This window comes from Carassius carassius, chromosome 17, assembly GCF_963082965.1.
Source record: "Carassius carassius chromosome 17, fCarCar2.1, whole genome shotgun sequence".
Lineage (NCBI taxonomy): Eukaryota > Metazoa > Chordata > Actinopteri > Cypriniformes > Cyprinidae > Carassius > Carassius carassius.
Window position 1 is genome coordinate 27,833,639 of NC_081771.1, and position 15,548 is coordinate 27,849,186.

The 15,548-nt window shown below is 40.5% G+C and overlaps 1 protein-coding gene and 1 long non-coding RNA gene across 3 annotated transcripts in view; one reads left to right on the forward strand and one right to left on the reverse strand.

Annotated features, from left to right (window-relative positions):
• Window positions 1–15,548, reverse strand: part of kalrnb (kalirin RhoGEF kinase b) — a 112,948-nt gene that overhangs the window by 84,118 nt on the left and 13,282 nt on the right. The window lies entirely within an intron of this gene.
• On the forward strand, window positions 8,185–13,673 carry LOC132160603 (uncharacterized). Its single transcript, XR_009438056.1, has 5 exons — window positions 8,185–8,452; window positions 8,537–8,595; window positions 8,684–8,754; window positions 13,009–13,073; window positions 13,189–13,673. It is a non-coding gene; the product is annotated as an uncharacterized LOC132160603 (long non-coding RNA).

A 15,548-nucleotide genomic window follows, 5' to 3' on the forward strand; every position in this document is an offset into this window, starting at 1 on the left:
TGAAAGTGCATTTAGATAAATATTAGGGGTGTAACGGTTCACAAAATGCACGGTTCGGTTCGATACAATACACTGGTGTCACGGTACGGTTCGGTACGGTACGGATCGGTACGTTTTAGATACAGCAAAAAGAAAAAATTGGCAGATAAATTTCCTTGATTTTTAAAAAATGTTTTATTTATTAAAACTAACAAAGTATGTTTTAATAAATATGAAAATGAAATAAATATTAAAAAAATGAAAATGTTATATTAGTTATGAACAAATACAAAGATGTAACTTTTTATATGGAATTCTATAACTCTTTATATTGAGTGTGTTTTTACTCAATTGGTTCTCTATAGGGCTTATGTTTTTTTGAACAAAGCAGGAATTACGGTCTGTCTGAAATGGGCTCGTGAAGGAATATTGTAACGGGGTTCAATTACATTAAGCATGTTCTTAAAACCTACGTTTTCCACTACAGAGTAAGGTGCTCGCTCACTCAGTACGCGCTGAAGGCTCGTTGCAAAATGGCTAATGCGTTTAACAGACCAGACATAGAAGATCCTCCAATAACCAACAGGTCTGGTGTTTGGGTGCACTTTGGATTGCCTGTAAGCTATAATGGTGATGATAGAATGAATTGTAAATAGTAAGGTCTCATGTCCGCGCCTATAACGTAAATGTAGCCTATCGCCGTGGTGATGTCTTTTGCCCTGTCTGAATCCGTTGGAAATGTCTGTCTAAATGCTGCGGGGATAGTTTGTTTCGTGTATGTTTCTCTTTTTTTCCGTCTTTTCCCAGATACTGACACACTAAGGTGATGTCGGCGTAAAAGAGTTGACATGTTTCAAGTAATCCCGCTGGTGTTTTTTTTTTTTATTATTATTCCCGCTGATGTACCCTAGATGCGACATATCGTTGTTTTTTTTATCCACCACTCTCTTGCCATCACCATTATAGCTTACAGGGAATCCAACGTGCACCCAAACACCAGACCTGTTGGTTATTGGAGGATCTTCTATTTCTGGTCTGTTAAACGCATTGGCCATTTTGCAACGAGCCTTCAGCGTGTATTACTGAGTGAGCGAGCGCCTGACTGAGTAACCTAACATAGACATATAAGTTGGTGTTTTTTTTTTCTTTGGGGGTGTCAGGGGCGTTGCCTGTTACGTCGTTTGGGTTATTGGGCTACCTTGTTGAACGCATATCATTATATTTCACAATTATTTTAATTTTCCAAATATAATTAATTAGTCCAACGAACCGTTCGGTCCATAATGCGTACCGCGTACCGAACCGAAAGCCTCATACCGAACGGTTCAATACGAATACGCGTATCGTTACACCCCTAATAAATATGTACTGTAAATGCATGCTGTACAATTTCCTCTCAATAATAAAATAAGTACACAGCAAAAATGACAACAGTGAGAAAACAGCAGTTAAGAAAGCATTTGATAGTGATGTGCATATGCTTGCCCAAGCTCTGCAATTCAGCACTCAACTCAAGTCACGTCACATTTATTGAGCATGTTCTATCATTGTTTGCTTTAGAGCAAACAGCTTTACAGTATTAAACATAAAAAAGTGTCAATGTCGCTTTCAGTTAGAACTACAAGTTTAATTTCCACTCTAAAGCAGCTCTCCAGTGTGTTCATATTTTTACTTGCTGACGTCTGACCTTGATGGACTGAACAGAAGTAATGAGCCAGAGGAGATTTCCACGTCAAAAGAACACAGAGCCCCAGAGCACACCTAAGACCAATGGTAGTTTGAAGGTGTTTACAAGCCAGAGCAAACTTTTCCATAAAGTTTAGCAACTGTTTCGAACTTCCAAATGAACTCCAACTTTGTTTTTGCCTGATTTTGTTAAAAATGGCTTCACACCAGATCTGTCATGACAACTCTCTGAGACTTTAGCATGGTAATATACATGGCAATGGTTATGTGTTTGGTCTAGGTGGAATTGATTAGCTATGCTGCTGCTGTGGCAGAGCAAGTACCGAGACTTACTGCTGCCAATACATCCAGAGATATGCTGCTATGAGCATGCAGGAAATACTGCTGCTGCATTTGTAACATACAGTATATGAAATAACCACCCATATAAAATACATGAAATTAGCAGATCTATACCATAGACTGTATAAAAGCATGGATGTAGTGTCCGTGACATCATATGTAGGTTTCCGAATGGTGTTTCTGAAGCCTTAAGTAGGCGGAGCCAGCTGTCACCATCTTGGCAAAGCGCCACCCCACATCACTCCCGGATAATTGAACATGGGCAAAGAGGTGGGAGCTGGTTGCTGAAACCACACCCACCTAGCTTGAAGGTGGAGACAGCAGCGGCAATCCACCTGTCACTTAAGTGGCCACACCCTTAATGATGGAGAATTTTAAGGCTTAATATATTTTTAATGAATGAGTTATAAAAAAATTCACCCCCCTAACAGTTGTCATGAAGGGCAATATTTGCTATATACACCAAAACCACTTTTTGTACCAGGCTGTAAACATGTTTTTTTCAGCTGAAAAGTTAGGGATTTTAACAAGGGTTGTATATGGGACTGACTCCCTTTTGGAGCCAGCCTCTAGCGGCCAGTCGATGAACTGCAGTTTTAGTCACTTCCTTCTTGGTTTCACGAGTGAGACTGGAAGGTTGACGCTTGATCTATACAGGTTGAGCTGGGGGAGGTGGAGGGTTTCTGATCCCGATGCAACTACTACAATGAGCACTAGCCAAGTATTTGAATGCTGAGCAGCAAGCTCAAACAATCAGCTGCACCATGTGAATGTTGATGTAATTATATCAGATTGAGTTAGAACCTATCAGCCTGCGCCATCTAGAGTTTCATGACAGAACTTTGCATTTTATTCTTTGATTTTATAGTATGAGAAGTATATTGAGGTCTTAAAACTCAACACTACACCTCTCCCAACCATATTAAAGCAGCAGCAAAAGTCCGGGAACGGAGGCAGGGCTCGCAAAATTGCTAGCCCGATGTCCCAAGGCAATTGTGTCTTCCAGTCAGGCTACCAAAACCAAAATCTCCACCCTGCCCATTGGGCTATCTTATGGGGAGGAAAAATATATTTCAATGCTTTTGCGTTCTCTCATAAATATAATTGGGTTGTATGTTAATTTTTGGGCATCCAGGAGCAACTAACAATATGTGGAGTATTGAAATCTCATTTGAATTCACACCTGCTTTTTTACTTTTACTTTCAGTTTCAATTTGTGATTGCACAAACTGTGTATAGGGAGCAGCAGTATTGATTAGTCAGTGACGGATTTGTTACACACCAATTCCTCTGACATTGTCCTGTAAGTCATTAGCCTACTATCTTCACGTGACAAATTAAATCTCCCGCAGCAAGCTTAAACATGTCATAGAGATTGATTGCTCAGTTGAGAGAATTTTTTAAATCACTGACCGTTATGTGTGTGCATGTGTGAAAATAAGAGTTGCATGGATTTACACAGGTATTTTAGTTCCGCTGAGCCAAATAAGACAGGTCAGGGTGAAGAAAGAGAGCCAAAGAAAAGCAGACTTCCCCAAAGCAGAAAAGTTCTGAAAAATCAGACTATGAGGCAAAAAGAAAGTGCAGCTTTTTGATTTCATGGACAAAAGTTTATTGAAGTAATAGCACAAACTTCAAGAGACCAGATCAAAAAGAAAATTCAAAGAAAGCAGGTACTTATCCATTCTTGCAGATGGCAGTACAGACAATGGTATAATAGAACAGGAGTTGGTTTATGTCAGGTATGTGAGAGATAATGGTGACTTTTCTACATACATGATCAAATGTCAGCCAGTCAAGAGAGCAAATGCTGTAGGCATTTCATAACAATCCACTGTGTGGTACACAAATTAGAGCTAGCCGTGCTAGATAGTGTGAAAGTCTGTGAGCATGGTCGGACTTACCACTGGTCTTGAGTGGGCTGCAGCCCATGGGCCCTGCCTTGTAGGGGGCCCCGCCTTTGCCCGTTTATGTTTGTTTGATTTGTACGTTATATGCCAGTCAGAATTCAGAAATTATTAGCTGCATTTCTTTTCACTGTGCACATAAGATCTAAATGGCCAGTCGGGGCTACAACTTACAACTACGACCTTCGAGGCAACAATCAAACAGCATAAACTGGTATTTATGATTATTTCACAAAGAAGAAGGAAGCACGTATTGAATCGCATCTGCATCGATTGGTTTGTTACCACATGGTTACTTTAAAAAACTTCATTAAGCCTTTAACCCCAAAGAGCTTTTTAAACGAATCAGTTGATTCAAATCATTCATTAAACAGTCACTTGCTGCCACCTACTGGCTGTTGTAGTTACATATTTTTAAAAAAGTAGCTTATTTCATTTTTCTAATACTAATAAGTAAAAATACTAATAAGTAAAAATACTAAAACTTACGGAGCCCCGCACATGACACACAGGAAAAACTATAAGGTTTAGTCGTGTGCACGATTTACTAATTCGTTCCCACAATGTACTAAAACGTGCACACGATTACTATAGCGTTCCCTTGATTTACTATTGCGTTCACTAGATTTATAAATTGTGCACACAATTTACTAATTCGTTCCCTCGATTTGCTAAATCGTGTTTTAGTAAATTGAGGGAACGAATTAGTAAATCATTCGCACAATTGATTTATTTTTTCTTGCATGTCATGTGCGGGGCTCCGTAAAAACAATTTTTTTTTTTTTGCTCAAAATTATTTCAGGGTTATATTCTCTCAAATGAGAGAACACATCATGTTTATTATATTACAGTGAACATTTTATATTACATTTACACGTTGAATATAGCCTAAACATGTTATATGCATATTAATAGCATATTAACTTGACTATTTATGAACCTCAAAGTATATGTTTGTATTTTTGTTACTCTATAATGATTTTCTATTTGAGGGCATTTGTTACATAACCTCAAGCCCAGGGGCCGCCGCCCCACTAAGTCCTGCCCTGGCTGTGAGTACCTAGTGAAATGTGAAGATACACTGAAAACCATCTTTAAGATTTCCCAAAGAAGCGACGGAAAACTGACAGAAATAAGTGAACTGCTAAATGAGAAAGTGGCCCATTTCAGTGGCCTGAAGAGCACATGGTGGCTTCCAAGCCGGCTGAGTAGTCTGAAGGCTGTGGAAAAAAATTACACTCCCACTGTTGTTCATATGGAGAACATGGCAGGAGGAAGTGATATCAAGTCAGAGGATGCAGCCAAAGCAAAGGGGGTGGTGCAGGAGATGATGACTGAAAAATGTGTTTGCTTCCTGCATTTCATGTTGAACTACAGTATCATCTTATCCAAGTGCAGTACTGATTTTCAGCATGACAACTTAAACATCACGTGAACAAATCAGTTGAAAGCACCACATCACGCTTATTCAGCTTGAAAACAAAACCTGGAGAATACCAGAAAACATTGGACACAAAGTTCACAGTGAACGAGGATGGCAGCAATTGCTACCGTGGAACTCAGCTCACAAAAATTCAGTGAACTGCTAGAAGAGGTGAGGGCACAGTCAAAGACACCTTTGGTGCAGAGATTCAGAAGATTATTGACAACACAGTCAAGAAAATGGACAGCAGATTTTTAAATTTGTGTAAAAAAAACCTTTCTTGTTTCAAGGTTTTTGACCCTTCCACTCTTACCTGCCCCAGAGAAGAGCTGGCAAATTATGGGGATGAAGAGGTGCATTATCTTGTCACACATTTTTCCAGTTTGCTAGATGAGGAAGAGAGGAGAAAATTCCACAAGGATTGATGGGTCTAAAAATGTGGCTTGCAGAACACTGAGGTAACATGATTGCTTGTACAGAGATATCCTCTCTGAGAATCCAGAACACCTCTCTCATATCTTGTTGCTGGTGCAATTAATGCTGACACTTAGTCCATCGACAGCCATCTGTGAGAGAGGATATTCTTGCATGAACCGAGTGAAGACAACACATCATACCTCTCTACAGCTTGAAACACTGAATGACAGCATGCAACTATCCATAAATGGGGAATCAGTTGAATCTTTTTGCCATGACAAGGCATTTCTTTTTTGGATGCTTTTGGGAAAAGTTTCAAGACACCTGAAACATAAAACCCTGACAACAACAAAGAGCAGAGAAGTGGAGACCAATGCACAAGAGGAGAAAGCTGATGAAGGAGATGCCATGCCCTCAACATCGAGTGGCATTTTCTCATCAGTGTCTTCAGTTGAAATTTCAGACTGATTTATGCTCTATATTGTTCTTACAAGTTCATAGAAATTTCTGTTCACTTAGAACCAAATATTTTTGATGATTGTAATTTGACTATTTTATACGGTTGTTGTAATTTATGTTTTAAAAATGTTTTTGATTGATGTTTTGTTTCATTTACAATATTCTACATAAATTTTTTTAATTTTTTATTCGGGCTACTTAAATTTATTTTGGGTGCCTGCCTGAAGGGCTACCAGGGATTGTGTAATTTTGCGACCCCTGGGAGGCACGGTTTTTAGTATGGAAGTAAAATAATGACTTATGTCTTTGAAACAAAAAAGCATGCTGAATAGCACTATCTGAAAAAATAATGCATTGCATTAACAGTACTTGCATTTTAATGTCTTGTATTTCCAGGGCTTGCATCTTTAGGTCCTGAAATTTAATATAGTTGTTCGTTTAAGCTGTGAATATTTCAATTAAAAATATTTCACACACTTTTTCATAATTAAAAAATCACTAATTCATATTCACGTTCCAGAATTCACTTCCAAAATATTAAATCGGTTAAAAAATACGATGTATAATATTCGACAGGCAAATTTCGGTCCATTTCATTTCACTTTCCAAATTCGCTTCCACAAATTCAGTGGTTAAAATTCGGCAGATAATTCGCCCTTTCACATCCGGGAGCTGCAGGAATAGCAGTAGAGCACAGAGGCATAATCTCCAACTGCTGTCAATTGCTCACCAGCAGGTGGTGCAAGCGGCTTCTGATGAAGACCAAAGCAACAGGTGGATTAAGTAATACAGTTACAAAAACTGATCTGCAGAAATTAAGCAAGCGCTAAGTAGAAGTTTTGATTATCGGGGCATGTGGAAAAGCTGATTGTGCGTATGTTTATTTCAACCTCTTTGCTGTTACCAAGTAAGCAGCATTCAAAGGAGATTATAATGGTGTTTTACCCAACGCTGAATTACAGAACTAACATTACATCTAAGGAAGACACATATTGCTTTCGGTTGTTTAGTTTCCATAACTTTGTGTCATGGCTTGTGCGTTGCTGTGCTGTAGCCTAATACTGGGGATCCCCTCACGTCACACTCCAGGATTCCCCAATGACGAGTAACGCTTCTCAATCAGCTAATACTGCGATATAAGACCTCAGAATACATTTTATTGATGATTATGCAAACTATATAGACAGTTAAGCAGATGTAAAATATGAACGAACGCTCAAGGTTTCACGCGGTTTCCCTCAGAAATCTGTTAAAGAAAAGAAAACACATTACGTGGCTCAGCGCACTAACAGTGACAGCGATTAAAAGACAAAACTCACATCTTACTGATGATGCAAACTATATACAGATGGATGAGGATATGAACGCAAGTTACGGAACAAGAAAAAGTGCATGTTATATATATAAAATAATTTATTTAATTTATTTAAAAAATAATTAATGAATGAATAAGGGGCCATTCATGTATCGCGCCTAATAATGCATGGAAAAGGCTATGCGCGCCGCTTTCTCCTTTTTTCCAAAGCGCTCGGGCAGAAGCTCTCCTGAGGCTAAGCAACAATGACCTGCTCTCTCCATGAAGACGCGGAAATTTCAGCAAAGGATAAATTGGTTTGCAGCACAAAAGAAAAAAATCGCTTTCAGTAGCTCTGCTACTAAATTTATTTCAAAATGGCAATCCATATACAGCTATGATCAGCAGTTCCTTCATCTTGGCTGAGCTTTCAACGTTTACGGGAAAGGATGAAGCTGAATGTTTAGTTCTTGTCACATGACCCGCGGTGCGCATGCGCCATTCTGAAAGATGAGATGTTTTTAACTCGATGCAGTGCGGACGCGCCTGGAAAAAACGGGCGCGTCGCGGCGCGTGAGTAACCCCAGAGTGCAGTCTGGACGATGGGGCGGGGCGACATTTCGAGCCCATATTTGTTTCCCCCGCCTTTGACATTTTGCTCCGAGCCAGGAGGGGACAGTTTGCGTTGAAATAAACAGAACGGTGGCAACTGCAGCAGCAGAGTAATAACGCTATTCCACGTTGATTGCATGTGGTGAGTAAAAGTGGTTGTGTAAAAATCTTATAATATTAAATGCGATGTTCGATCATTTATTTATCCATGGTACGTTCAATTTGAATAATTATTGTTAATAGTTGTTATAAATTGCTCATTTTATTGTTCTTTGTGGATTGTAACAGTACACTCTGTACATGGCTTTAGTTCTTAGGTTTGATTTTACAGAGGTAACGTTATGCCATTACATTTGTCAAGTTATTTGAACAGACATGCATGATTATTGTGTGTATATTATTATTATTATTTTTCAGGATGAGATGATCAGTAGGTGGTGGTGTTCTGTTCTCCTGGACAGCTTCACTCCGCAAATGTATGTAACTGTTTGAATGTTGCTACATGAAATATTACTCTGTACTATATCTAGCAATATACCTACCTCTTGACATTTGTTCTTTTAGAGCTCAACCACTGAGGGGAGGAACTTCACCATTCAAAAGACAGTGTCTTCAGGCAGAGTCCAGCAAAGCAGGTTATTTGTGCACATACATTCATTAAGAACTAATCATTACATGTGTGTACATGCAGAGGTATTTTAGTTATTACAGCTACATAGTTGTTCAGATATGAAATTGGGATTATGTACAAGTACTATATTGGTCAACACCGTGGATTATTTCATATATAGCTATCAGTTAACATCAGCATCAAATACATTTAAAAACATTTCATCTTAATTCATTTTCAGACAGCAGCGAGTGTTTTAAATAACTTCTGTTTGCGATCTAATGTGGATTTTGTTCACCATATAAGACAGAAATATTTATATTCAATGTAAAAGATCTTCATGTGGATCATGCATACAAATATATACAAATATCTCACTGGATTATTACAATTAATGGCAAAATTAATGTGTGGAAATGTAAACTAATATATCCTACTGACACACTACAGCAAAAGATATAAATAATTGGCTTAAAAATATTTTTTTCAATGTGAAAATACTAACATGCCTAATACTTCTGCACAGTACTGTATATATTAACATTTTATTAGTGGTATTATAAAAGAATGAGTATGCAGTTGTGACAACAATCTATAGAGTTTGTTTAAAGCAAGGTTGTCTGTAGTCAGTGTTTATATAATGTTTAATAACTTTTATATACTTGTATAAATAAACCTATGTATGTTTTTGATTCAACAGCTTCCCCTGGAAATCCTCAGTGAAGTTATTTTGTCAGCGGGTGACTACGCATATTTGACACTTTCTCAGAATCAGAATCAGAATGAGCTTTTATTGCCAGGTATGTTTACACATACAAGGAATTTGTTTTCGTGACAGAAGCTCTGCAGTACAACAGAATGACAGCGACAGAACATAAAACACATAATAAAAGAATATAAAAATACAAAAAATACAAATAAGTAGACAAGGAATGACAATATACAAATTGACAATTGTAGGCAGGTATATTACAAAAATGCAGTTATGTATGTACATGTAAATTATGTGCAAAATTTAAGTGTATACTAAGTATGTGTGTTAGATAAATTAAGTGTATGTGTATATAAATATAAAGTGTAGTGTGTTCAGTGTGTTCAGTGTGTATCAGCTGTTCATAAGATGAATTGCCTGAGGGAAGAAACCGATCCTGTGTCTGGTCGTTCTGGCGCTCAGTGCTCTGTAGCGTCGACCAGATGGCAACAGTTCAAAGAGGGAGTGTGCTGGATGTGAGGAGTCCAGAGTGATTTTAACAGCCCTTTTGCTCACTCTGGATAAGTACAGTTCTTGAATAGATGGGAGAGTTGAACCGATGATTCGCTCAGCAGTCCGGACTACCCTCTGTAGTCTTCTGAGGTCCGATTTAGAAGCTGAGCTGAACCAGACAGTTACTGAAGTGCAGAGGATGGATTCAATGATGGTGGAGTAGAACTGTTTCAGCAGATCCTGTGGCAGGTTAAACTTCCTCAGCTGGCGAAGGAAGTACAACCTCTGCTGGGCCTTTTTCACAATGGAGTCAATGTGAATGTCCCACTTCAGGTCCTGAGAGATAGTGGTGCCCAGGAACCTGAATGACTCCACTGCAGTCACAGTGCTGTTCATGATGGTGAGTGCGGGGAGTGCAGGGGGGTTTCTCCTGAAGTCCACAGTCATCTCCACTGTTTTGAGCGTGTTAAGCTCCAGGTTGTTGAGAGTGCACCAGACAGCCAGCTCTTTAACCTCCTGTCTGTAAGCAGACTCGTCACCGTCCTGAATGAGGCCGATGAGTGTGGTGTCATCTGCAAACTTCAGGAGCTTGACAGAGGGGTCCTTAGATGTGCAGTCATTAGTGTACAGGGAGAAGAGCAGTGGGGAGAGAACACAGCCCTGGGGAGCTCCGGTGCTGATTGTATGGGTGCTGGATGTGTATTTCCCCAGCCTCACTAGCTGCTGCCTGTCTGTCAGGAAGCTGTTGATCCACTGACAGACGGAGGTGGGCACGGAGAGCTGAGTTAGTTTGGGCAGGAGGAGGTTTGGCATGATCGTATTAAAAGCCGAGCTGAAGTCCACAAACAGGATCCTCACATAGGTCCCCGGTCTGTCTAGGTGTTGCAGAACATAATGCAGTCCAATGTTTACTGCATCGTCCACAGACCTGTTTGCTCTGTAGGCAAACTGAAGAGGATCTAGCAAGGGTCCAGTGATGTCCTTCAGGTGGGCCAGCACCAGTTTTTCAAATGACTTCATGACTACAGACGTTAGAGCCACAGGCCTGTAGTCATTTAGTCCTGTAATTTTGGATTTCTTTGGGATGGGGATGATGGTTGAGCGTTTGAAGCATGAAGGGACTTCGCACAGCTCCAGCGATCTGTTGAAGATCTTTGTGAAGATGGGGGCCAGCTGGTCAGCACAGGATTTCAGACAGGCTGGTGTAACACAATCTGGGCCTGGTGCTTTTTTCCTTTTCTGCTTCCGGAAGACCTGGCGCACCGCATCCTCGCTGATCTGTATTGCAGGTGTGCGGGAGAGGGGGGATGCAGGAGGTGTGAATGGTGAGAGCGCTTGATTGGAGAGGTGTTCAGGGTGGGTTGCAGGAGTTGTGAGTGGTGTGAACAGTTGTTTGGAGAGGCATTCAGGGTTGGTTGCAGGAGGTGTGAATGGTGAGAGTGCTTGATTGGAGAGGTGTTCAGGATGGGTTGCAGGAGCTGTTAATGGTGTGAACGGTTGTTTGGAGAGGCATTCAGGGTTGGTTGCAGGAGTTGTTATTGGTGTGAACGGTTGTGTGGAGAGGTGTTCAGGGCAGGTGATGGGTGTTCTTTCAAACCTGCAGTAAAACTCGTTCAGATCGTCTGCCAGTCGTTGATTCTCCACAGTGCTGGGGGGTGGTGTCTTGTAATTGGTGATCTTCTTTAGACTTTTCCACACTGATGCTGAGTCGTTCGAAGTGAACTGAGTCCTTATTTTTTCAGAATAATTCCTCTTTGCCACTCTGATCTCCTTTTCCAGTGTGTATTTAGCCTGTTTATACAAGACATTGTCCCCCTTCCTGTAAGCATATTCTTTGGCCTGACGGAGCTGTCTGAGTTTTGCAGTGAACCACGGTTTGTCATTGTTGTAATTTAGTTGAGTCTTGGTAGGAATACACATATCCTCACAGAAACTGATATATGATGTTACGGTCTCTGTGAGTTCGTCCAGATCGGTGGCAGCAGCTTCAAAAACACTCCAATCAGTGAGGTATAAAACAAGATTGTAAATCCTGCTCTGCTTCATTAGTCCATCTTTTTACAGTCCTTAATACAGGTTTAGCTGATTTTAGTTTCTGCCTGTAGGTCGGTATAAGATGAACCAGAAGGTGATCAGAACGTCCCAAAGCTGTTCGTGGAACAGAGTGATATGCATCCTTTATTGTGGTGTAACAGTGATCCAATATATTACTGTCTCTGGTGGGACATGTAACATGCTGTCTGTATTTTGGCAGTGCACGGGAGAGATTGGCTTTATTAAAGTCCCCGAGAATGATTAAAACAGAGTCCGGGTGTTGTTGTTCTATCTCTGTGATGTGCTCAGCGAGTTTCTGTAAAGCCAGACTTACTTGCGCTTGCGGAGGGATGTAAACACTAACCAGAATGAGCGAGTGAAACTCCCGCGGCGAATAGAACAGCTTGCAGTTGACAAACTGCATTTCTAGATCAGGAAAGCACATCTTCTTTAACACAATTACATCTGTACACCACCGTTCATTGATGTAAAAGCATGTCCCGCCGCCGCGCGATTTCCCCGTTGATTCTGCGTCGCGATCCGCTCTAAACAGCTGAAAGCCCGGCAGATGGAGCGCGCTGTCCGGTATGGCGTCATTCAGCCAGGTTTACGTGAAACACAGAGCAGCAGAGTGTGTGAAATCCTTATTTGTCCGAGAAAGCAGAAGGAGTTCGTCCGTTTTGTTGGGTAGAGAGCGTAGATTTGCCAGATGGATGCTAGGCAACGGCGTTCGAAATCCGCGCTTCCTGAGTCTGATGAGCGCACCAGCTCGCTTTCCCCGCCTGCGCGTCCTGAAGCGTTTGATCAGCGCCGCTGCTCCTCCGATAACAATATTTAGTAAAACGTCTGAATAATTGAAATCCGGAAAAACATCTTGTGGTGCGTTCTACCGAATGTTCAGCAGTTCATCCCTGGTGAAACTGATTGCAGGAATATAACTAAAGACAGGACAAACTAACAAAAAGACAAAAACATATGCAGAGCACGTCACGGAGGCAGCCATCCTGTACCGGCGCCAAGTCAATAATCTCTGGTTTGCAGATGGCTTAGGGATGTGGTCACTCAAGAAGTTTTCCGGAAAGCGGCACACTTTGCCTGGCTAGACAGTAAGATTTCCCCCTGTTTAATGCTCATTCTCCAATTGAACTTTGTAGTATGAGGCTGTTAAACTTTTATTATTATTATTATTATCTTTCCTGTATTTTGTCTTTACACTATAAGTTGTGGCCAACTGGAAGAATTGTCCTCCTGTCTACCGGAACGAGTTCAGACGGATGTACAGCATCAGGGAATGCTTGCAGTGCAGAGCCCTTTTCAAGTTTAACCCACCAGGGTACAGGGAAGAGGCCGGCGTGGTGATCTTCTGGGCTTTTGTTTACACAGGATTTTGTTCCAAGGGCCGTTTTTTTTTTTTTTTTGCGGCATGAAACACATTTGTGTGTCCATTGAAGGGAAATAGAGAATGAACTGAGATCAACTGGTTTTGATGTATTAATTGATGTCATTTAAAGTTAAACTTTGCAGTGTATAATGTTTTAATAAAAAAGCTATGGCAAACACGTGCATGACAACAGGTTTCAGTCATTTACATCAGTCTATCATTCTTTAAGGTTTCTCATATTTGATGGTAACATCATTTGCTATGCATTGCTCATAATGAATTCTTAATTTAGTTGTGACAATTCGGTGTAATTTTTCAATTACCAATGATTTTGATAAACAATGAAGTGTTTAAAGGGGTGATTAAATGTATTTTGTTTTTATATAGAAGCGGGTAACTAAATAAATTCAGGATTAATGAGGTTTTCAGTAGTGCAGTTCAGAAAACAAATAACAGAAAGTGACGAGTGTTTTTGGGCAAGTTCTTTAGAACCTGTATAGTTCCTTCCTTGCAAAAAGTAACCATGGATTTATTGTAGTAAAAATATTTGTTGGCATATTAATTTACCATGTGCTGTAATTATAAAAACACCATAGTTTAACTATAGTTTTTGTAGCAGAACCATGGTAAATTTTCGTAGGGGCTAAGGGAATGTTCAGTATATTATTGGTGACGTTCAGAGACTGGTGACAATTTGTCACACACACACACACACACACACACACACACACATATATATATATATATATATATATATGTATATATCATTTGAATATATAAATCAAGGTACTCCATGACTATCTACATAACCATACTTCGCATTATATTGCTGTGTCATTTTCAAAATCCAGCGAGTAATGCCGAGGTAGCGTCTACAGCCGTTGAGGGAGTAATTGTAAATTAGACCATTTATTTCTGTTCTGTTCGTCGTAATCCAAAACTCTTTGTATTTATACGGGATGTTGTGGAAACGCAACAATAAATGCAAAAACACAACATTTATATTCGCTTTTTAATTTATATTAAAAGTTTATTAATCTGAGTGTCTACTTCCGCATTCCAATCCTGCTCACAGTGTCATAATTCTCTATACCAATAAGCTGTAAAATCGTCACTCATCTGTACACCAATAAGCTCATCTTAATCATAAACCAATAACCGCTGAGGTGGGCGGGGCGACACGTGTCGCTCCGCCCCAACGTGTCGCCCCGCCCCATCGTCCAGACTGCACTCTGGGCTACTACCGGCGCGTCGCACCGCGTGCGCATCGCGGCGCGTCGCACCTCGTGCGCATCGCGACCGCGTGCGCATCGCGACCGCGTCGCTTCCATTATGAGCGCGCATACCGCGCGCCTACATTGGAAATAACGAACTGGAGCATGCAAAAGACGCGATATGTGAACGCCCCCTAAGAACTGCGGTCTTCTACTTCAAATATGCCGTGGAGAATCACAGAAAGTGACCGAATTCAAGAACATTGTTGCGGCTTGGAGAATGCAGTGAAAACTCCTCTTCTCGTGTCTGCCCTAGACCCTCGGCACAAACATCTCAGGTTTCTCGATGAAAACATGAGAGAAGTAAGAACATTGAACATTATCAGAACATTTTCCTTGATGCCAGTGGTGCGGATGCAGCCGCCACGATGAAGAAGATGCAATGCCCACTCGTTGGAAAAGGCTGAGCCAGTTCTTCAGCGATGATTACAGAGAGTCCAGCCGAGACGAGTGGGAACAGTTCTTGCTGGAGCCATGTATTCCATGTATTCCACCAGATGAGGATCCCATTTAGTGGTGAAACGAAAACACGAAGCGCTTCACAAAACTTATTCGCTTAGCACACCGTTATTTGTAAGTCCCGACAACGTCTGTGCCGTCAGAGCACGTTTTCTTCGCGGCCGGCCTTATTGTTAACAGACTAAAACAAATGTTGCTGAAAAATAACATCTGACTCATTAAACTTAATTTAAATAAACGAATATTCGAATATTCTTTTTTTTTGTGAGCTCAAATATTCGAATGTGATATTTGTGGAAAACGCCCATCCCTAGTTAGTCAGTCTTGTATCTAGCAATGTACTACAACTGTTGGAACATGAAAACCCTTTCCAGGTATTGGCAAAATCTCACCTGTAGAAAATCACTATGAGAAATACAAGATTAAGAATTTGACTGTGTTATTTAAAATTTTAATTAAAACACACT